Consider the following 22,533-nt stretch of genomic DNA (forward strand, 5'->3'; position numbering starts at 1 on the left):
TGATGCACAGGCCCTGAACCAAGCCCCGTCGAAAGATCTGCACCAACAAGTCCAGGAGCTGACCAGGAGCGTCGCGGCGTTGACCAGGACCGTCCAGGCGTTGCAAGTGGACCTGTCAAGACCCATCGAGCTGGCTTCAAGTCCGGAGGATGTCCCATGGCGTCGACAGAGGAGGATCCCGTCGTTCCGAGGGAGGCCCACAGACCGCTACGCAGAGGATGGACAGCCCATTTGCCGTCGATGCAACCAGCCCGGACACATTTCCAGGTACTGTAATTTAAACGGGTCCAACCTGGGGCAGAGGGCCAACCCCCAGGCATAAGATCACCAGGCCCTTACAATTGGCGTAATAAGTACGTTGGGGGGCGCCCGGTTTTACCCGTGGTGCTGGACGGTATCCCCATGAGCGCCTTGCTGGATACTGGGTCACAAGTAACCACTATCCCTTATGTACTTTTTAAGCAGTATTGGACTGATGCTGATATCACACGGTATCCAGACGGTAACTTGAGCATCATCGCCAGTAATGGCTTACCCGTGCCGCAGATGGGGTTCAAGGAGATGACCATTAAGATTGGTAAAGTTGAACTACCGGCACAGGGAGTGATTATTGTGGACATTGACCGTCGTGAAAGTCACCCTAAAATAACTGTGGGTACTAATGTAATTGAAAATTGTCTTTCAGAGGTAATTGTAATCTTACAACAGGTGGCGGTGAATGCTAGTTCCAGCCAACAGAGAGTCCTCAACAAGGAGATAAAGGCCCTGATGAGACGGCAGCAGGTAGAACTGTCTGGTGGTGAGATCGATAGCGTAAGACTGAGTGACCCATTCCCCATTTCCATGCCTCCCAAAAGTGAAATGATGATCTGGTGTCGGACTGCAATCGGGTTGAGAGGTAGAGACTACCAAGCCATGGTAGAACCCGTGTACTCAGACAGCAGGCCCACCATTTTGACAGCCCGGGGGGTGGTTGATGTCCGTCATGGGAGGGTGCCCGTCCGCATCCTCAACATTGGGGAGAGGGAGGTACACTTACCCAGGTACGCTACACTCGCCAAGCTGTTTGTGGTCGAACACAAAGCTATCAGGGCCGTGGAACCCTTGCCTCCATCTCCTCAGGCGGAGGGTAATGGCTCCCAGAAACAAAAGGAGGACTGGTGCCAGAAACTCCACGTGGGTGCTGACTCCACTCCCCTGCACCAAAAACAAGGAGTCTACCGGGTGGTACAGGAGTACGAGAGAGTCTTTAGTAAGCACCCGCTAGACTTCGGCAGAGTAAAGGGGATAGAACACCACATCCCCACAGGGAGCCACCCACCGATAAAAGAGAGGCACAGACCTGTACCTCCTGCACATTATCAGAACGCAAGGGGCATGCTAAGAGAGATGAAAGAAGCTGGGGTTATTAGAGACAGCTGTAGCCCCTGGGCAGCCCCCTTGGTTCTGGTCAAAAAGAAAGACGGCACCATGAGAATGTGCGTCGACTATAGACAAATAAACTGTATCACTCACAAAGACGCATATCCGCTGCCTAGAATAGAGGAGTCTTTAGCCGCACTAAAATCAGCTAACTTCTTTTCTACTTTGGACCTTACTAGTGACGCGCCCCTGGGCCTGTGTCGCGCTGCGTTGCGCACGCGGGAGCTTACCCGGAGCCGGATCTGTTTAGGGTTGTAGTCTCGTGGCGGTGACCCGGTCCGTGCCCAGGGAGTCAAACTGGACGGCAGTCTGTTAGCGGTAGAAAATGGTTGATGACTACGCCACCCGTTGAATGCAGCCAGGGGGCTGCTGCTGCAGGGCAGACCGCTGAGGCCGGTGGAAGGATGGTGCAGCGTGATAGTATAACCCCCAACGGGAGGGGTATGGCCTCAGGGCAGCCGACGTGGATGATGGGGGTAGCAGGAACCACTCAGAGACGGTATGGTAGCGTTCAGGGTCTTTACTGGTAACAACGATAGACCCTCCCGGAGTACTTGCTAGCGAACGGGGCCTGGTCAGTCCTTGAGCAGATGGGATCTCCCCTGGCCAGGCGTAGTTGTAGGCCTCCCAAGCTGACTGTACTCTTCTGGCTACCTTGCTAGAAGCTGATGTAAGTAGCCCACGTCCCTGAGTGTACCGTGTGGTGCTCACCCGTATGGCCGGTGACTCGGGGCCTTCTAATGGCTTCCGCTCCACGATGGCGGTGCTGGTCCCACGCGTGTGACTGGGCCTTCGGGCTTCTGGGCCAGGGGACCTGAAATCCCCTGCCTGACGGATTCTGCTGCTGGGTAGAAGTTAGTCCCCACAGCCTCGGACTCCGGGTCCGGTAAAGAATCTTCTTAGTCAGGGCGAGCTCTTTAGCTGCCAGCCCCTGACTCCTTGTGACTCTGCTGCTTCCTATGCTGCTCTTGTCTCTACTCTTCCTGGACTCCCTAACCCTGCCTCAGCCCCGGGTTTATACAGGGGAAGTTCTTCCCCTCCCAAGGCTGGGCAGGAGGTGTGGCATGCACAGGATCCCTGACCAAAGGACCTCCCACCTGCTCTCAGACGTAATATCTCTATCACTGTGACAACCAGACCCCTGGGGTGTCACACTCCCCCCTAGTGAAATTTAGTACTCCGGGACTAAACACTTTTTAGAAAAATATAACAAGGTATATCAAAGAACAATAAAATACAATAAGGAAACACAATAAGATGGTCACGGATGTCCGCAACCGGGTGCAGTCTTTGAAGAAAAGCAAAGGTGTCCATTTCACCAACACAGGGAGACGTAACCAGGTAGGGGTCTGTCCTACCCCGAGTCCTTAACAGTCTCTAGTCCATCCTGGGTTACGCTCCAACTATATACAAAGGATTCCCGGTAAATCCACCGAAGACTCCTAAAAACAACTAGAAACACAAAATTACACACAAGCAACAATAAACAGGTAAACATTGTAAAACAACTTAAACATTTAGATCCTCCAACGTGCGGGTAACTGGCCTCTAGTGGCCCTAGTGGACCTACGGAGCTGACTGTCTGGCCCTGAACTACAGGGTGTAGGAGCTGTCAAGGGTAAACTGGGCAGCTGTCTACCGGCTCTTTGTCTCACTAGGGGTACGGCAGGCTCACTATAAGCAGAGGGTGGATTCTCCTGTTCCGCTTGGGTGGAGTCTTCTGCCTCCTGGACCGGCTGCTCTTCCAGCTCTACCCGTTGCTCCGTAGGTTCTTGGGATGATGGTTGGAGGAAGGTGAGTACGGGTACCACAACTGCACCATTGACTTGAGTCCAAGACCGAGGGAAGTCCCCGAGCACGGTACTAACCATATCTTCCCTTTCTTCCACGGGTCGATGGTCTTCCTGTTCCTCCTCAGGGTTCCTCAGTTGTTCGGGGCACTTCTTCAGGTGGTCCCGGGATACAATGGCTGTGGTTTCCCCTCCGTCTTTACTGATGGTACAGACCTTCGGGTTCTCGTGGCTTGAGGGCAGTACGGTGTACGGGTCCTTCTCCCACTGGTCGTCCAACTTGTGGAGCCGTCTCTTCCTCTTCAAGACCTGCTCTCCGGGTACCAGGGGAACAGCGGGAGCATACTGGTTGTAAGTCTTCTCTTGTCTTTCCCTAGCCTGACAGAGACTTCGCTCCACGCTCTCCTGTACTTTCCGGTACTGCTGCTGCCTCTCTGTGTCCCAGTCTGTTTCTGGTGAAGTGTCCTCGGGCGTCAGGACTCCCATTTCCAGGTCAACAGGTAACTTACCAGGTCTTGCCCTCATTAGGTAAGCCGGGGTACAGTTGGTGGAACCTACCGGGATGTGGTTGTATAGGTCCACCAGATCGGGCAACTTCTCAGGCCACAGACTGCGTTCTTCCAGGGGCAACGTTTTTAGAAGATCCATTACCACCTGGTTCATTTTCTCACAAAGTCCATTAGTTTGCGGATGGTAGGGTGTCGTCCTTATCTTCCGGCAGCCATACAGATTGCAGAATTCCTGGAAGACCTCCGCTTCAAAGGCAGGTCCCTGGTCCGTCAGCACTTGGTCCGGGTACCCGTGTGGACGGCAAAAGTGCTGCTGGAAGGCTCTAGCTGCTGTTTGAGCCGTTAAGTCCTTGACGGGGACGACAACCAGAAACCGGGAGTAATGATCCACGATGGTTAACGCGTAGACGTAGCCACTTCTGCTGGGGGTCAGTTTTACATGATCCAAGGCTACCAGTTCCAACGGTTGCCGGGTGACGATGGACTGCAGGGGAGTCTTCTGGCTGGCCCGGTCCTTCCTTCTCAGATTGCACGGGCCACAGTCTCTGCACCACTTCTCGATGGTTCCCCTCATGCCTACCCAGTGGAACCGCTCGCGCAGCAGGAACTCCAGCTTTTTCCACCCGAAGTGTCCAGCTCCGTCGTGGTATGCCTCCATCACCATGGCTGCGTCTCTTCGTGGCACCACTACTTGCCAGAGTAGTTCATGCGTCCTGGAGTTAACCATTCTGCGGCACAACTTCCCCTTGTAAAGGAACAGTCGACTCTTCTCTGCCCATAGTTGTTTGGCTTCCTCTGGAGCGTCTGATTCCAGGCTAGCCTCCGGGCGAGTCAGCATCTCCTTCACCAGTCGGACGGCAGGGTCGCTGTCTTGCGTTTCCGCCCAGTTGTAGTGAGGTAAGGGGTTCAACGTAGCAGCCTGCTTACTCCTTACCCGGTGGGAATACTGGATAGTCCCATGACGGTGGAACGCAGGGAGTTCAACTTCTTCCAGTCCCTCCGGATCTTCTCCTCCGTCCGGCAGGTTGGGCATCCTGGACAGGGCGTCCGCGTTGGTATTGGAGCGCCCTGCCCGGTATTTAATTGTGAACTCGTAGTTGGACAGACGGGCCATCCACCTCTGCTCCAGGGCACCGAGTCTTGCCGTGTCCAGGTGTGTCAGCGGGTTGTTATCCGTGTATACGGTGAACCGGGAAGAAGCGAGGTAATGCTTAAAGCGCTCGGTGACTGCCCATACCACGGCCAGGAACTCTAGCTTAAATGAGCTATAATTCTCGGGATTCCTTTCGGTGGGTCGCAGTTTTCGGCTGGCATAGGCGATTACTCGTTCTTTCCCCTGCTGAATCTGGGACAGTACGGCTCCTAGCCCGACGTTACTGGCGTCGGTGTAGAGGATGAAGGGCTGGCTATAGTCCGGATACGCCAAGATTTCATCCCCCGTGAGGGCCATCTTCAGCTGGCGGAAGGACTCTTCCTCTAGCTCTTCCCATTTGAAGGGCGGCTTCTGGTTCTTGGCCTTCCGGGACTGGCCTATCAGGAGGTCCTGCATAGGCGCCGCCTTTTTGGTGAAACCGGGAATAAACCTTCGGTAGTAGCCTACCAACCCTAGGAACTGCCGCACTTCTTTTACGCTGGAAGGGCTTGGCCATCCTTTGATTGCGGTGATCTTATCGGGGTCGGGAGCCACTCCGTCAGCGCTCTCCACGTGTCCCAGGTATTGCACCTTTGGTTTCAGGAGGTGACACTTGGAGGGTTTCACCTTTAGGCCGTAACTCGCCAGAGCTTCGAACACCTCCGCCAGGTGTTTCAGGTGGTCCTCATAAGTTTTGGAGTATACGATGACATCGTCCAGGTACAACAGGACCGTCTCGAAGTTTCTGTGGCCCAGACAGCACTCCATTAATCGTTGGAAGGTTCCTGGGGCGTTGCAGAGTCCGAACGGCATGCAGGTGAACTCGCTAAGTCCCATCGGGGTGGTGAATGCGGTCTTCTCCCGGTCCGCCTCTGCTACAGGAACCTGCCAGTACCCGCTAGTGAGATCCAAGGTAGAGAAGAAGTTAGCAGATCTTAAAGCAGCCAATGACTCCTCTATCCTTGGTAAGGGGTACGCATCCTTGTGTGTGATACGGTTGATTTTCCGGTAATCTACACACATCCTCATGGTGTTGTCTTTCTTTTTGACTAAAACTAGTGGGGCTGCCCAGGGGCTACAGCTATCCCGGATTACCCCAGCCTCCTTCATGTCTCTAAGCATCCCCTTGGCGTGTTGGTAATGTGCAGGGGGTACGGGTCGATACCTCTCTTTTATGGGAGGATGATCTCCCGTGGGGATGCGGTGTTCTACCCCCTTGACTCGCCCGAAGTCTAACGGGTGTTTACTAAACACTCTCTCATACTCTTGAACCACCCGATAGACTCCTTGTTTCTGGTGTGAGGGAGTGGAGTCAGTACCCAGATGTAGTTGCTGACACCAGTCCTCCATGTCTTTCTTAGAGCCGTTACCTTCCTCCGGGTGAGATGGAGGCAAGGGTTCCACAGATTGTATAGAATTTTGATTAGTGGTATATAATTTGGCTAGCGTGGCATACCGGGGCAGGTACACTTCCCTCTCCCCGATATTTATTATGCGAACGGGCACCCTCCCATGGCGTACATTGACCACCCCCCGTGCTGTCAAAATGGTGGGCCTACTGTCTGAGTAAACTGGTTCTACCATTGCCTGGTAATCTCTACCTCTCAGACCAATAGCTGCCCGGCACCAAATCATCATTTCACTTTTTGGGGGCATGGCAATAGGAAAAGGGTCACACATTCTTACGCTACCAATCTCACCGCCGGAGAGTTCCACTTGTTGCCGTTGCATCAGTGCCCGGATCTCTTTCTGGAGCACCCGCTGCTCGCCGGAGCTGGCATTCTTGGCAACCTGCTGTAAAAGGAAAATCACCTCTGCAAGACAATTTTCAATTACATTAGTTCCTAGAGTTATTTTTGGGTGACTCTCATGTTTGTCAATATCTACAATGATCAGTCCCTGTGCGGCCAGTTCGACTCTACCAATTTTGATGGTCACCTCTTTAAATCCGATCTGTGGCACGGGCTGACCATTGCTGGCGATGATACTCAAGTCGTCGTCAGGGTAGCGGGTAATATCCGAGTCATTCCAGTACTGCTTGAAGAGCACGTACGGGATGGTGGTGACCTGTGACCCGGTGTCCAGTAGGGCACTCATGGGAATGCCATCCAGTACCACAGGCAAGACTGGACGTCCTCCCACATATCTGTCGCGCCAGTTCGATGGGCCTGGTGATCTTTTTCCTGGGGGTTGGCCCTCTACCCCAGGTTGTGCCCGTTTAAAGAACAGTACCTTTCCATATGTCCGGGTTGATTGCAGCGGCGGCAGATGGGTCGTCCGTCCTCGCTGTATCGGTCACTGGGTCTTCCTCTGGCCGGTGGGGTCCTCCTTGGTCGACGCCACGGGATGTCCTCCGGTCCGGATGCCAGCTGGATCTTCCCTGGAGTGGAAACCTGTAAAGACTGCACAGTTCGGGTTAGCGCAGCAACGCTTTTAGCTAGCTCTTGGACCTGATGGTGTAGGTCTGGAGCCGGGTCATTGTCCAAAGCCTGCGCATCAGCTCCCACAGGCCCTGCTGACAAGGGCGCCGCCTCCTGGTAGTAAGTGGTAGTGGGGCGTCTGTGGGTCACAACGCCACCTGGTGCCGGTTCTCGGAGCACCCGGATGGCTCTGTCCTTGAACTGTGCAAATTCTAGATGAGGGTCCTGTAAGGCCATTGCCCGCAACTGGGTGCGGTGGGCATTGCAATATAAACCCTCTATAAATTGTTCGGTCAACAGCCTGTCCTCGTTTCCCACTCCATTAGGGTCGGTCTGCTTAATGGCCCTCAGGGCCTCTTGTAGGTTGAGTGCATAGTCCCTTATACTCTCATGCGCTCGCTGCTTGCACCCGTAGAATCTAAGTTTAATCTCGGCTGAGGTGCGGGTATCAAAGGTGTCCTTCAGCCGGGTTAGTATCCCTGCGACAGTCTTCCTCCCAGGTGGCCAGGATTTTACTTCCCTTTTGGCTGCCCCAGTTAGTTGGGCCACCAGGATGCTCACTTTTTGCTCTTCTGTGAGGGGGTACACCTGGAAGAGGCTATCCAGCTTTTCTCTAAAGTCATGCAGGGTATGTGACTCCCCTGAGTACTGGGGTAGCCAAGCTGCTCCCGGGATATAGGGCATGGTGAAGGGCATAACTGCAACAGCGGTAGCGCTGGCGGGGGTTGAGGCAGTGGAGCTCTCCTCCGTATCCGACATCTTCCTCCCCCCTAGTGGACCGTGGCCTACCTTGCGATGATCCTGTTCCGTAGGCCGCGGCTCCGCAGTGGATCGTCAGGGTTGAGGACCTTCCGTCGCGCTCCTGTGACGTCGGCGTCTGCTGGGCTCCTTCCAGGACCTTACGCAACGTCCGGACGTGAGGCGGGGCTTCAGTTCTCGCGCGCTTTCGGAGTCCACGCCCCTCTTCTTCCGCGCGGCGTCCTCAAGATGGCGTCCAATGGCGGGAAAACTCCACGGATGGCGGGAAGAAGGCTGAAGATGGCGCCGGATGGCGGGAAACTTCACCGATGGCGGGAAGAAGGCTGAAGATGGCGCCGGATGGCGGGAATCTTCACCGATGGCGGGAATCTTCACCACTGGTAAGTTTGAACAGTCTTTGCTTTTCAGGCACGCAGTACCCGGTGGTTGCGGGCACGTGATCCTGCCGACTACGCCAAAGTTGACGCGCCCCTGGGCCTGTGTCGCGCTGCGTTGCGCACGCGGGAGCTTACCCGGAGCCGGATCTGTTTAGGGTTGTAGTCTCGTGGCGGTGACCCGGTCCGTGCCCAGGGAGTCAAACTGGACGGCAGTCTGTTAGCGGTAGAAAATGGTTGATGACTACGCCACCCGTTGAATGCAGCCAGGGGGCTGCTGCTGCAGGGCAGACCGCTGAGGCCGGTGGAAGGATGGTGCAGCGTGATAGTATAACCCCCAACGGGAGGGGTATGGCCTCAGGGCAGCCGACGTGGATGATGGGGGTAGCAGGAACCACTCAGAGACGGTATGGTAGCGTTCAGGGTCTTTACTGGTAACAACGATAGACCCTCCCGGAGTACTTGCTAGCGAACGGGGCCTGGTCAGTCCTTGAGCAGATGGGATCTCCCCTGGCCAGGCGTAGTTGTAGGCCTCCCAAGCTGACTGTACTCTTCTGGCTACCTTGCTAGAAGCTGATGTAAGTAGCCCACGTCCCTGAGTGTACCGTGTGGTGCTCACCCGTATGGCCGGTGACTCGGGGCCTTCTAATGGCTTCCGCTCCACGATGGCGGTGCTGGTCCCACGCGTGTGACTGGGCCTTCGGGCTTCTGGGCCAGGGGACCTGAAATCCCCTGCCTGACGGATTCTGCTGCTGGGTAGAAGTTAGTCCCCACAGCCTCGGACTCCGGGTCCGGTAAAGAATCTTCTTAGTCAGGGCGAGCTCTTTAGCTGCCAGCCCCTGACTCCTTGTGACTCTGCTGCTTCCTATGCTGCTCTTGTCTCTACTCTTCCTGGACTCCCTAACCCTGCCTCAGCCCCGGGTTTATACAGGGGAAGTTCTTCCCCTCCCAAGGCTGGGCAGGAGGTGTGGCATGCACAGGATCCCTGACCAAAGGACCTCCCACCTGCTCTCAGACGTAATATCTCTATCACTGTGACAACCAGACCCCTGGGGTGTCACACTAGCGGGTACTGGCAGGTTCCTGTGGCAGAGGCTGACAAGGAGAAGACCGCCTTCACCACCCCGATGGGACTGAGCGAATTCAACTGCATGCCTTTCGGGCTCTGCAACGCACCAGGGACCTTCCAGCGGCTGATGGAATGCTGTCTAGGGCACCGAAACTTCGAGACGGTCCTCCTTTACCTGGACGACGTTATTGTCTATTCGAAGACCTACGAGGACCATCTGAAGCACCTGGCCGAGGTGTTCGAAGCCCTGGCAGGCTATGGCCTGAAGGTGAAACCATCGAAGTGTCACCTGCTGAAACCAAAGGTCCAGTACCTAGGGCACGTGGTAAGCGCGGAAGGAGTGGCCCCCGACCCTGACAAGGCCACGGCAATCAAGAGCTGGCCAAGCCCCTCGAACATCAAAGAGGTGAGACAGTTTCTCGGGTTGGTAGGCTACTACCGAAGATTCATCCCCGGGTTCACCAAGATGGCAGCTCCTATGCAGGACCTCCTGATCGGACAGTCTAAGTCCAGGAGGCAAAAGCCGCCCTTCAAGTGGGATAAACCGGAAGAGGAGTCCTTCCGCCAGCTAAAGATGGCCCTCACAGGGGATGAGATCCTGGCCTACCCTGATTATGGCCAGCCTTTCATTCTCCACACAGATGCCAGTAATGTGGGACTGGGAGCTGTATTGTCCCAAAACCAACAGGGCAGAGAACGGGTGATCGCATACGCCAGCCGGAAGCTGAGGCCCACCGAGAGGAACCCGGAGAATTACAGCTCCTTCAAGCTAGAATTCTTGGCGGTGGTGTGGGCCGTGACGGAACGCTTCAAGCATTACCTGGCCTCCGCAAAGTTCACCGTGTACACGGACAACAACCTGTTGACACACCTGGACAATGCAAGACTGGGTGCCCTGGAACAGCGGTGGATGGCCCGTCTCTCCAACTATGACTTCGTGATCAAGTACCGGGCAGGCAAAACCAACTCCAACGCGGACGCCCTATCAAGGATGCCTCACTTACCTGAAGGTGACGAAGACCCAGAAGAGCTGGAGGAGGTAGAACTCCCCGCGTTTCACCGGTATGGAGCCGCTCAACACTCTCACCGCGTGAAGGAGGAGGATCTAACAACTGTGATGATGAATCCCCTACCTCACCACAGCTGGGCCGAGACCCAAGATAGTGACCCTGCAGTCCGCCTGGTGAAAGATCTGCTGACCCGGGAAGACACCCGCTTAGATCCAGATGCCCCAGAGGAAGCCAAGCAGCTATGGAAGGAGAAGAGCAAGCTGTTCCTCTACGAAGGCAAGTTTTGCAGAAGGATTGTCAACCACCGGACGCACGAGCTGACCTGGCAAGTCGTGGTCCCAAGGAGGGATGCAGCTATGGTCCTGGGGGCTTACCATGACAGAGCGGGACACTTCGGTTGGAAGAAACTGGAGTTCCTACTAAGAGGAAGATTCTTTTGGGTCGGCATGAGAGGAGCTGTAGAAAAATGGTGCAGAGACTGTGGCCCTTGTCACCTAAGGAGGAAGGACCGTGCCAGCCAGAAGACACCCTTGAGGCCCATCATCACTACGCAGCCTCTTGAGCTGGTAGCTCTGGACCATGTCAAATTGGCTCCCAGCCGGTCAGGATACATCTATGCCCTGACAATCGTGGACCACTATTCCCGTTTTCTAGTGGTGGTCCCGGTAAAGGACTTGACAGCCCAAACAGCGGCCAGAGCCTTCCAGCAATATTTCTGCCGTCCACACGGGTATCCGGAACAGGTCCTGACAGACCAGGGTCCAGCGTTCGAGGCTGAAATCTTCCAGGAGTTCTGCAACCTCTATGGCTGTAAGAAGATTCGTACAACGCCTTACCACCCCCAAACCAACGGGATGTGTGAGAAGATGAACAATATAGTCATTGATCTCCTGAAGACGTTGCCCCTGGAGGAACGCAGCCTGTGGCCAGAAAAACTGCTGGACCTGATAGACCTATACAACAATATCCCGTTGAATGCTACAAACTGCACCCCGGCTTACCTGATGCGAGCTAGACCAGGAAAGCTGCCCGTAGACCTGGAGATGGGAGTCCTAATACCTGAGGACACCTCCCCGGATGCGGACTGGGATACGGAAAGGCAACTGCAGTACAAGAAGGTACAGGAGAGTGTGGAGAAGAGCCTGGCCCAGGTGAGAGAGAAGCAAGAAAGACTCTTCAATCAACACGCCCCTGCTAGTCCCCTAGAACCTGGTGAGCAAGTCCTAAAGCGAAAAAGAAGGCTACATAAGTTGGACGACCAGTGGGAAAGGGAACCCTACACCGTACTGCAGTCTGACCACGACAACCCAAAGGTGTGCGTAATCACCAAGGACGGAGGAGAAACCACTAGTGTCGTCTCCAGAGACCATCTCAAAAGGTGCCCCGAGCAACTCCGTAGTGCAGAAGAGGATCAGAGTGACCTTGAACCCGCAGAGGACAAGGAAGAAATGATCAGCACCGTTCTCGGAGAGTTTCCTCAGTCCTGGACTCGCATAAATGATGCCATAGTGGTACCTGTCCTGCATTTCCTGCAACCGGCACAGCAACAACCAACACCAGAGCCGGAAGGTGAAGAGGAGCAAGCAGTTCCAGAGGCAGAAGAGCCTGTACCAGCAGCCCAGGAGAGTCAACCCTCTGCTGACAGTGAGCCTGCCATGCCTGCGGTAAGCCAAAGGACCCGCAGACAGCTGCCTGCCCTACCTGTACACCCAGCTGGTAGCTGCACCCCTAACGCTAGTGGGGAAAGCCAAGTCAGTCCACCACCAGACAGTGGGCTACGTAGGTCAACCAGGAGCACAAAGGGACAGATACCCGCTCGCTGGAGAATATAGAGTGTACTAAAATTGTAAATAACCCTGTTGCCAAATGTTGAATTGTTTGCAAAGTTACATGCATGTTCGTTAATACTCTGTTTCAGTTTCTTGCAGCTGCCGTAAGGACTCACAGGTTATGGACTTTTTATAACCGGGACCTTGTATGGACTGCGTTCAGAGCCTAACCCAGGAATGAACTAAGACTGTGAAGGACTTGGGGTAGGACAGACCCCCACCTGGTTAAGGCTCCCCGTTGTGCTGGTGATATGGACACCCGGTCGCAGGCCACACTGTGACCTTAAGAACTCAATTTGTGCGTCGTCTGTCTATTAATGTTTTATTGTTATGCATATTGTCTTTGTTTACTGTTTAGTCCCGGAGTACTAAATTTCACTAGGGGGGAATGTGTCACCCTGGCCTGGATGCCACAAGTGTAATTAAAGCTGTGTCTGAGAGCAGGGGGGAGGTTCTCTAGTCAGGGGAACATTAGCATGCAATGCCTCCTGTCTCAGGCCAGTAGGGGGAGCAGGCTGCCCCTATAAAAGCTGGTGCTGGGGGCAGGGTTAGAGAGAACCCAGATGACCTGTCTCAGGACTGAGACGTGTCTCAGCAGAGCAGGGACAGACAGTTGCACTGCACCTAAGAGGAAGTGTGGCAGGAGGAGAGCCACAAGCCAGAGACAAGAGGCGAAGCAAGCCTGTCTTGGCAGATAACATACTTAATCTACCAGACTTTGGTGTCTGAGGCTGGAAGGATTCCACATCCCCCAGCAGAGAACCAGTCCGCAAGGGACTGTATATTCCTTGGCCTAAGAAGCCTGGAGGCCCTGCCACAACAGAAGGGACCAGTAAAGCCATACAAGGCTGGGAGCAGAAAGGAACCCACGTCGCAGGCCATACAGGCGAGAAAACACGGAAAGCTCGGAAACGTGGGCTGTTACCCTATCAGGAGGAGATAGCTAGAAGGAGCGCAGAAAGCACGGTAGGCCTACACCCTCACCCTGACCAGGGCCAATTTCCCCGTTGCTCTCAGACATCCAGGTCCCCTCCTAGCCGGGACTGTTTGTGGGTCAGTTTACCTGTTTAGTAAAGACCCTGGACTGCAACCTGTTGTCTGTGTGCTCCTTGCTCCTCCAGCACTATCAGCACTGGGACTCCCACTACCATCACTCCCAACATCCATTATACTGCCCTGGGGCCGCACTCTTCCCGTGGAGAGTCACACTACCCTAGCTGCACACCTCATCAGCCCCAGCGGTCTGCATGCAGCGGCGGTTCCTAATAACCGCAATCCACGGGTGGCGTAGTCGGACATTATCAGCAGAACATAGCAGACTACCATTGGCCTGACCACCCTGAGCCACGGAACCGGGTCGCCACTACTACCCCCATCGTCTCCCTATTGCCCGGATCCGAGTGCCCCACGGCCCAGGGGGCGAGTCACATGTAATACACTGACTCACCAGTGACGTCTCTAGGTGAAGTCCTTCATCTTCGCTTTTCTTCTTCATCTGGCACAGACGGCCATCACTTCTTCCAGCCAGGAATCATCTCTGCAGAAAATAACACACAGTTATCAATAACTGATCTCTTCTAGGGAATATTCCCACTCCACCCCCCGACTTCTACACTACACCAGTTGAAGAAAAAAAGCGATATAGTGCCGCCCTGCACAGTAACAGGAGCCCGCTTTTGTCCTATCCCATGGAAAACAATTTCCTAAAAAGTAAATTATATTACAGAAGTAATAATGTCTCTAATTGGACTCTAAAATAATAATGTTCCTCACTGGCCACCATAAACTAATAAAGTATGTTCCTCAATCTGGCCCCAAACAGTAATTAAGTCCCTTGTTCAGCCTGGCACCCCCATATATCCATCCTGGCCCCCCCTTCCCTGCATATATCCATCCTGACACCCCCCATATATCCCTTCTGGCCCCCATATGTCCAGTGTGACCCCTCCATATATTTATCCTAGCCCACGTGTATCGAGCCTGCCCCCTCCCATATACCCATCCTAGTCCCCCATGTGGCCCTCCTGTTCCCCCCATATATCCATCCTGGCCTCCATGTGTCCAGCCTGCCCCCCCACATATCCATCCTGGCCTCCATGTTTCCAGCCTGCCCCCCCATATATCTGTCCTGGCCTCCATATGTCCAGCCTGCCCCCTCCCATATATCTGTCCTAAAGCCCCATGTGTCAAGCCTGCCCCCATATATCCATCCTGGCCTCCATGTGTCCAGCATGCCCCCCCTACATATCCTTCCTGGCCTCCATGTGTCCAGCCTGCCCCCCACAATATATCCATCCTGGCCTCCATGTTTCCAGCCTGCCCCCATATATCCATCCTGGCCCCATGTGTCCAGCCTGCCCCCTCATATATCCATCCTGCCCTTCCCCCCTGCATATATCCATCCTGACACCCCCCCATATATCCATACTGGCCCCCATATGTCCAGCGTGGCCCCTCCATATATTTATCCTAGCCCACGTGTATCGAGCCTGCCCCTCCACATATCTATCCTAGCCCCCCATGTGTCCAGCCTGCCCCCCACATATCCATCCTGGCCATCATGTGTCCAGCATGCCCCGCCCCCCATATATCCGGCCCCCCCATATATCCATCCCCCTCACATATCCTTCCTGGCCCCCATGTGTCCAGCCTGCCCCACCATATAGCCATCCTGCCCACCCTTTCCCATGTGTCCAGCCAGGCTCCCCCTTATGTGTCCAGCCAGGCTCCCCCCCTTGTGTGTCCAGCCAGGGTTCCCCCTTGTGTGTCCAGCCAGGCTCTCACCCTTGTGTGTCCAGCCAGTGTTCCCCCTTGTGTGTCCAGCCAGGGTTCCCCCTTGTGTGTCCAGCCAGGGTTCCCTCTTGTGTGTCCAGTCAGGGCTTCCCCTTGTGTGTCCAGCCAGGGCTCCCCCTTGTGGGTCCAGCCAGGGTTCCCCCTTGTGTGTCCATCCAGCTCCCCCCTTGTGTGTCCAGCCAGGGCTCCCCCTTGTGTGTCCAGCCAGGGCTCCCCCTTGTGTGTCCAGCAAGGCCCCCCTTGTGTGTCCATCCGGGCCCCCCCTTGTGTGTCCAGCCAGAGTCCCCCCTTGTGTGTCTAGCCGGGCCCCCCCTTGTGTGTCCAGCCAGGGGCCCATCCCATTCTGCATCCACTCATATACACACAGACACACACACAGACACCTCTTACCTTCCTGCTCTCCCGTGCGGTGTCCTCCTTCTCCGGTGGCGTCATACGCCGGCCGGGGAAGGGAGACGCGCAGCTTCAGCTGCTTCACTGGGACGTGTGTCGCGGCGGTTCAGGTAATGAACGCCGCGTGCGCGCGTCCCTGCATACACTGTGCCTGCGCTTTTAAAGGGCCCGTGCCCCTTAAAACCGCAGGTTTTTTTATTTTTTCATTCTCTTCTCCCCCTCTCCTCTGCAGAAGGGTACCCCGCCAGCCCAGTTCCACCCTGTTGATGACTTATCCTAAAATCGGTCATTAATATATAAGTCCTGGACAGTCCCGTTAAGCTTGTTTTACCTAGTTATAAAAGCCCTTTAAGTCCTCATTATAAGGTAAGGTATGAATGGATCTAATTAAATTCTCCAAAGAGAACTATTTATACATTTTAGTCACTGTGAGCTTTCTACAAGATATTGCGGGCAGTATATAGCGAATATACGGACACAGAGCCATTCGCCGGCTCAGATTGCCAATAAGCACCTTGTAAATATGAGACCTTGACATCATAGGTTACTTGGCTTAATATGAGATTGTCCCTCATGTGTACCGCATTGTGGGCAGGGACTATATGTACATCACTGCAGAATATGTTGGCAATAAAAAGTCAACAGAAATGAATATCATGCAGATCCTCACCAGGACTCCAGCAGTGTCACCATCCTGCCACCATACAGCTATAGAAGGACAATAAACCTGCAGGGTTCTCCCCTCAGTTATTTTTCCTTTAATTTTATTATCTGTTTCTTACTCACAGTGAAAGAACAGTCATCAGATATTTTATTCTTCACTTTTTATTTTACAGTCTCAGCTCTGAAGAATAGAACGTCTTATGAATAAATGACAGCTCACTTATTACAGTGGTGGCCAAAAGTATTGGCACCCCTGCAATTCTATCAGATAATACTCAGTTTCTTCCTGAAAATGATTGCAATCACAAATTCTTTGGTATTATTATCTTCATTTAATTTGCTTGCAAGGAAAAAACACAAAAGAGAATGAAGCAAAAATCAAATCATTGATCATTTCACACAAAACTCCAAAAATGGGCCAGACAAAAGTATTGGCACCCTCAGCCTAATACTTGGTTGCACAACCTTTAGCCAAAATAACTGCGAACAGCCACTTCCGGTAACCATCAATGAGTTTCTTACAATGCTCTGCTGGAATTGTAGACCATTCTTCTTTGGCAAACTGCTCCAGGTCCCTGATATTTGAAGGGTGCCTTCTCCAAACTGCCATTTTGTGATCTCTCCACAGGTGTTCTATGGGATTCAGGTCTGGACTCATTACTGGCCACCTTAGAAGTCTCCAGTGCTTTCTCTAAAACCATTTTATAGTGCTTTTGGAAGTGTGTTTTGGGTCATTGTCCTGCTGGAAGACCCATGACCTCTAAGGGCGACCCAGCTTTCTCACACTGGGCCCTACATTATGCTGCAAAATTTGTTGGTAGTCTTCAGACTTCATAATGCCATGCACACGGTCAAGCAGTCCAGTGCCAGAGGCAGCAAAGCAACCCCAAAACATCAGGGAACCTCCGCCATGTTTGACTGTAGGGACCATGTTCTTTTCTTTGAATGCCTCTTTTTTTTTCCTGTACACTCTATGTTGATGGTTTTTCCCAAAAAGCTCGACTTTTGTCTCATCTGACCAGAGAACATTCTTCCAAAACATAGTAACATAGTTTGTAAACATAGTTAGTAAAGCCGAATAAAGACTTGCGTCCATCAAGTTCGACCTGTTAGTTCTGTAATTGGTAAAGTTGATCCAGAGGAGGGCAAAAACCCCAAATGATTTGGCCAATCTTCACCTGAGGAAAAATTCCCTCCTGACTCTGAAACCAGCAGTCAGAATAAATCCCTGTATCAACTTACTATTTTATTTTATTTTTAAGTATATGCTGAAATCTGCCTGGTATCTAGAAATGCATCCAGTCCCCGCTTGAACTGATGTAGTGAATCTGACATCACCGTCTCCTCACTCTGTGAATTCCATATTCTCACTGCTCTTACCGTAAAGAACCCCTCTAGTGACGCTTACCCAATCTGAGTATATTCCATTTATAACCACCCTCTGCCTTCTATCCCTTAGCCAGTTAGCTACCCACTTGCAGACATTTTCCCCCAGCCCCATCATTCTCATTTTGTATACCAACCTATTATGTGGCACGCTATCGAAAGCTTTTGAGAAGTTGAGATACACGACATCCACTGGTTCCCCTTGATCTACTCGAGAGCTAATCTCCTCGTAGAAGTCAATCAGGTTTGTTTGGCAGGAGCGATTCCTCATGAATCCATGTTGGTTCGGGATTAAAAGATTATTAGCATCAAGATGCTCCGTAATTGCCTCTTTAATGAAGCTTTCAAAAATTTTGCCCACAACGGACGTCAGACTCACCGGCCGATAGTTTCCGGCGTCACTTTTCGCTCCCTTTTTGAATATTGGCACTACATTCGCCTGTCGCCAATCAAGTGGCACAGACCCAGTCTCAACAGAATCCTTAAATATAAGATATAACGGTCTGTCTATCACATTACTTAGTTCCCTTAGTACCCGTGGGTGTATGCCATCAGGTCCTGGTGATTTGTTTATTTTAATGTTACTGAGGCGTTTCTGTACCTCAACTTGGGTTAGATTTGTCATACTTAGTGGAGGATTAAGCTTGTCACTTCTCATTTCTCCTGTTAGTTTGATTTCCTTTGTGAAAGTTGTCGAAAAAAAATTATTTAATAGATTAGCTTTATCCTCATCTTTCTCTATGATTTTGCCTTCCTCACTTTTTATTGGTCCAATATTATCCGATTTAATCCTTTTACTATTTATATACGTAAAGAACAGTTTGGGATTTGATCTACTTTCCCTAGCAATACGTCTCTCTGTTTCCTCCTTCGCTATTTTTATTTGTTTTTTACAGGTTCTCGTTTTTTCCTTGTAACACATTAGTGCCTCCTTACTGTTTTCCTGTTTTAATCTCTTGAATGCCTCTTTTTTGCTATTTAACGCCCCTTTTACGTTCTTGTTCAACCATATTGGTTTCCTCTTATTTCTGGCCCTTTTATTCCCATACGGTATATACCTCTCGCACTGAGTATTCAGAATTCTTTTGAAGGTTTCCCATTTACTATTCGTATTCCTTTGATTAAGAACTTTGTCCCAGTCAATAAGTTGAAGGCTTTCTTTCAGCTGATCAAACTTCGCCCTCCTAAAGTTTAATGTTTTTGTTGTTCCCTTATTGATAACCCTACTGAAGGGCATTTTGAAGTCGATAATATTATGGTCGCTATTACCTAGGTGCCCCCCTATCTGTACCTCAGTTATTCTATCAGGCCTATTAGTCAATATTAAGTCTAACACGGCCTTCCCTCTCGTTGGTTCCTGCACTAGTTGGGAGAGATAATTATCCTTGATATTTGTCAAGAACCTTTTTCCTTTCTGAGATCTACAGGTTTCTGTTTCCCAGTCAATATCCGGGTAGTTGAAATCCCCCATTACAATCACTTCATTATGTTTTGCTACTTTGTCTATTTGTCCTAATAGCAGATTCTCATTCTCCTCTGTTATATTGGGTGGCTTATAGCAGACCCCCAGTAATATTTTATTAATATTTTTAGTTCCCTCTATCTCTACCCACATGGACTCGACCCCCTCTTCTCCCTCTCCTATATCTTCCCTTAGTCTGGGTTTTAGACATGACTTTACATATAAGCAGACTCCTCCGCCTTTCCCCTGTTTCCGGTCCCTTCTAAATAAACTATAATCTAATAAATTTACCGCCCAGTCGTAGCTATCGTCTAGCCAAGTCTCTGTTATACCTACGATGTCATACCTCTCCTCCCATATAAGCGCCCGCAGCTCATCCGCCTTATTGGTCAGGCTTCTTGCGTTGGTCAGCATGCAAGATAAAACTTTGGGGTTATTTAGCATCCTATTCTTCTCTAACGATCTAACTGTACTATCCCCACCCCCCTCTCCACCCTCATTATATTCACTTCTCCCCTTCCCCCTTGCTTGCCTCACATCCCACCTATTTCCTTGGTTTCCCCCCCCCCGTCTCTAGTTTAAAAACTCCTCCAACCTATTAGCTATCTTCTTCCCCAGCACCGCTGCACCCTCCCCATTGAGGTGCAGCCCGTCCCTACGGTAGAGCCTGTATCCGACCGCGAAGTCGGCCCAGTTCTCCATGAACCCAAACCCTTCTGCCTTGCACCAACTCTTTAGCCACTTATTCACCTCCCTAACCTCCTGTTGGCGCTCCTGTGTGGCTCGCGGGATTGGTAGTATTTCTGAGAAAACTACCTTGGAGGTCCTTGCCCTAAGCTTCCTACCTAGGTCCCTGAAATAATTTTTAAGGACCCTCCATCTACCACTCACTTTGTCATTGGTGCCGATGTGGACCATGACCGCTGGGTCTTCGCCAGCCCCACCCAGTAACCTGTCAACCCGATCCGCGATGTGCCGGACTCGAGCGCCAGGGAGGCAGCACACCGTTCGGCGATCCCGGTCTTTGTGACAGATTGCCCTGTCTGTCCCCCTAGTAATAGAGTCACCCACTACCAGAACCTGTCTTGCCTGCCCTACACTTCCCCCCTCCCCCTCATTACTGGAGCATACACTCCTCCGGCGGTCAGAGGATCTGTCGTGCTCCAATAATGCCGGTTCTGAACCAGCCTTCCTATACTTCTTCCCTCTATCCCTCCTTACTGTTATCCAGCTCCCTGCCTGTTCAGCCTGCACTTCCCCTCTATGCTCCACCCCCAGTATTGACCCATTGAGTGTCTGCTCGGTGAGCAGCAAACTCCGTTCTATGTTGTCGATGCTCCTCAGTACCGCTATCTGAGCACTTAGATCCAGAATTTGGGCTTCCAAGTGCACGATATGCTCACATCTCTTGCAGCAGTATGGATCCTCGAGCGGGTGCTCACGGAATGCATACATTGCGCAAGATGTACACTGCACGGCTCCGTCCAACATGGACGTCATTCTAAATATGGGGATACAGTCAGTATATATATACAAGTACAAAACACAATTATTTATATATAGGTGTATGGACGGGGATCAATTAGGGATGTGCAAGTGTATCAATTAGATATCGGCGGGGGATCAGTTAAGTATGGACGGGGGATCAATTAAGTATCAAGTATGGACGGGGGAATCAGCTAAGTAGGTCAGGTGGATTAATTAAGTAAAAAGTAAAGTAAAGAAAGAATGAAATACAGTCAGCAATTCAGTCCTAAGTCCTCCCTTCCAAACTCCCTGAATCCAAAGTCACTGAAAAACAAGTCACACACTTACTTTCGTTCGCACTTACGCTCCGGACACACGCAGCTCGTTCACACTCGCAAACTAAGAGATTTAAAGTGATTTTTTTTTTTTGTTTTTTTTATTTCCTTTTCCAGCAATGTACCCTTCACCTCAATGCACTTCCAAAGGACTTGATGCCCAACCAGCTGCCCCTTATAAACCCTTAATTATGACCCCTTCCCCTTAATTAACCCCTTGTGAGTAAATCTACACCTCAGGATTTTAGTGCAATGTAGTTAACCCTTAAATACACAGGTAGTAAACTAAGAAACTAAAACTGTAGTGAGAAAATAGATTTTTAATAGCCCAATAAATCTAAACAGGTAGAAAAGCACTCAGCAGATCACAATGCAGCACTCACCGCAATTCACACAGGTATTTTCTGCAGGATTCCCAATACCTCTTCACTGAAAAACAAGTCACACACTTACTTTCGTTCGCACTTACGCTCCGGACACACGCAGCTCGTTCACACTCGCAAACTAAGAGATTTAAAGTGTTTTTTTTTTTTTTCCTTTTCCAGCAATGTACCCTTCACCTCAATGCACTTCCAAAGGACTTTATGCCCAACCAGCTGCCCCTTATAAACCCTTAATTATGACCCCTTCCCCTTAATTAACCCCTTGTGAGTAAATCTACACCTCAGGATTTTAGTGCAATGTAGCTAACCCTTAAATACACAGGTAGTAAACTAAGAAACTAAAACTGTAGTGAGAAAATAGATTTTAAAAAGCCCAATAAATCTAAACAGGTAGAAAAGCACTCAGCAGATCACAATGCAGCACTCACCGCAATTCACACAGGTATTTTCTGCAGGATTCCCAATACCTCTTCACGCAATTCACACAGGTATTTTCTGCAGGATTCCCAATACCTCTTCACGCAATTCACACAGGTATTTTCTGCAGGATTCCCAATACCTCTTCACCTTCACCTCAATGCACTTCCAGTTTTAGGCTTTATCAGGTAAGTTTTGGCAAACTCCAGCCTGGCTTTTTTATGTCTCGGGGTAAGAAGTGGGGTCTTCCTGGGTATCCTACCATACAGTCCCTTTTCATTCAGACGCCGACGGATAGTACGGGTTGACACTGTTGTAGCCTCGGACTGCAGGGCAGCTTGAACTTGTTTGGATGTTAGTCGAGGTTCTTTATCCACCATCCGCACAATCTTGCGTTGAAATCTCTCGTCAATTTTTCTTTTCCGTCCACATGTAGGGAGGTTAGCCACAGTGCCATGGGCTTTAAACTTCTTGATGACACTGCGCATGGAAGACACAGGAACATTCAGGTCTTTGGAGACGGACTTGTAGCCTTCAGATTGCTCATGCTTCCTCACAATTTGGTTTCACAAGTCCGCAAACAGTTCTTTAGTCTTCTTTCTTTTCTCCATGCTCAATGTGGTACACACAAGGACACAGGACAGAAGTTAAGTCAACTTTAATCCATGTTAACTGGCTGCAAGTGTGATTTAGTTATTGCCAACACCTGTTAGGTGCCACAGGTGCTCTTTCAGCTGCTCATAAAACCCGGCCCTGTAATCCGGACCCATTAAATTCCTCTCAGCACTATGTGTGCTGGAGCCTGCTTCTCCGGATCCTACATCACCGAAGCATGGCACTTCGAGGACACATACCTCCCGTCCACGATCTGTCCGGCAGCAACCTTACATACACCCCCCCTCTGTCCAAAGCCGTAGGGC

Source organism: Phyllobates terribilis, unplaced genomic scaffold (assembly GCF_046119375.1).
Source record: "Phyllobates terribilis strain yellow unplaced genomic scaffold, ASM4611937v1 Scaffold_464__1_contigs__length_1435170, whole genome shotgun sequence".
Classification (NCBI taxonomy): Eukaryota; Metazoa; Chordata; class Amphibia; order Anura; family Dendrobatidae; genus Phyllobates; species Phyllobates terribilis.